The sequence below is a fragment of the Elephas maximus genome, chromosome 10 (assembly GCF_024166365.1).
Source record: "Elephas maximus indicus isolate mEleMax1 chromosome 10, mEleMax1 primary haplotype, whole genome shotgun sequence".
Classification (NCBI taxonomy): domain Eukaryota; kingdom Metazoa; phylum Chordata; class Mammalia; order Proboscidea; family Elephantidae; genus Elephas; species Elephas maximus.
The window spans coordinates 9,474,064-9,476,024 of NC_064828.1; the positions used below are offsets into that span (position 1 = coordinate 9,474,064).

Genomic DNA, 1,961 nt, shown 5'->3' on the forward strand with positions numbered 1-1,961 from the left:
CACAACAATGTGTGCATAAACCTCTGCATGAGAAGCTAACATGAATTGCAAATCCCCACCCAAAGCACAACAATATATATATAGAAAGCACGATTTTTCTTATGTCAGGTTTGTAGTAAGATATTTCCTCCTCAGCATTAGTAAGAACTGAACTAGAAGAGGATAGAGTCCCATTTTCAATTTAAACTAAGAAATAAATATTCAGATTTGACAACAGACTAGTGGTTATGCCATTTAACAAGATGAATCTAACAAACACAGTAACATCTACAAACATAAGGTCTTCACAACCTTACGGCACAACCCTATGCCACAATCATTCACAGTAACTCGGCTACCTTCACATTTGGGAATAATGTCATACAAATGAATGTGCTGATGATAAAGAAAATTACTAAGGAACCCAAGGCCACTTAATCTTAAGAGTCACAACAACAAAGAAGCCCTAGGAATGAGGGTCAAGGCAGGAGGTTGCAGTTGGCCAGATATGATTCAATTAACCTAGTTCTCATCTAAGCTAAGTTGAAGCTAAATCAAAATTTGCTGAAACAAATAAACTGTCTCCCCTGAATTACTAGAAAAGAAAGGAAAACAACAGGTACTTCCCAGCACCATTCTGTGACCATAAAATTAAAATGTTTCTTGAATGCAAGATTAAAATTAAAAAATGGTCATTGAAAAGAAAATTACCTTTTTTTATGTATACACATTGGAAGCTCTATTTCTGGATTAAAAACATTATTTAGTGTTTACTTAAGAATCAAATTTAGGCATTTTGACTTTCAACATATCAAGAGTTCTATAGGAAAAACTAAGACACCTTTTAATTCTACTTTAATAGCAAACTAAACAGAGCAACTTAAAATTTCACAAGAGCATGGGTTGGTCGGATTCAAGAAGTGCTTCCAAAATTCAGCCACCTAACTTCTGTTCAGGACAAACTGTACATCATTACAAATCTTTTCTAACTTAACTTTTGGGGAAGAAGGTGGAAAATCAACCCATGGCATGATAGTTGTAGTAAGACATTTCCTCTTCATCATCAGGATTTTGCACTGTTACATGTTATTCTATTTCAACAGGTAATCGAACTGGTCCCGTAGAGCTGATGACTGCTCAACATTCTTCCAAATAGCTTCTTGCTGGTATTGAAGGTGTGTTGTTATTATTGCCATTGTCCTTAAACTATCTTTTGTGTGTAAGATGGCATCTTCCTGTAGTATCATGTTTCGTAAGCTGCCTGGTCTACAAACTCAGAACTCCGAAGGTAGCCCTTCAGCACCTGCTTGGTGAGCGTGATCACGTCAGTACCACAGGTGTTCTCAGAGAGAAGCCCTTTCCCGGATTGACTGAAGCGGGCTTGCAGATCCGGTGCCCCAGTAGCCATCACCTTAGCTGGCAAACACTTCCCCACGCTAGGCTATAATCTTTAAGGGTGCAGATCACCAGCTCTTTTCTCCTTTGGACTCTCTAGTGGGTTTTGGTTAGCAGCCAAGCACTCAACCATTTGTGCCATCAGGGACCTGCATCATTGAATAAATTATGTTTTTCAGGTACAGTAGTACAAAGATAGGGTCTATGTAGAGGGAAATTACTTTTGTCGTCTTTCTGGCTTTGCCATCAAATGGGATCTCTACTTCCTCACTATGACAGGGACAAACCAAGAAAGCCAAACCAGTTGTCTCTAAGTTGATTCTGACAAACAGCTCCCATCAAATATGACTTTTTATGAGCTTTGTTGTATAAAGTGCTTTCTGCAATAAAAGTAAATCCAAGATGGCCTTTGCTCTTACTCCTTCTCAGTGTGGTTCCTGCCTCTATTGTTACAATGAAATGATAACCATCTCTAATCCAGAGTGAATCCTACATTTCAAGTAATATACTTTTTGTCCTGAGGTTTTCTGAGCTCTGTCACCCTTGGACTAACCTACATGTATCATCTCTTCAATTCTGTACAGTGG

General features: G+C 38.3%; 1 pseudogene; it reads right to left on the reverse strand.

Moving 5' to 3' along the window:
• Positions 1-1,070: 1,070 nt before the first annotated feature.
• LOC126084670 (BLOC-1-related complex subunit 7-like) lies at positions 1,071-1,387 on the reverse strand (annotated as a pseudogene).
• Positions 1,388-1,961: the final 574 nt, after the last annotated feature.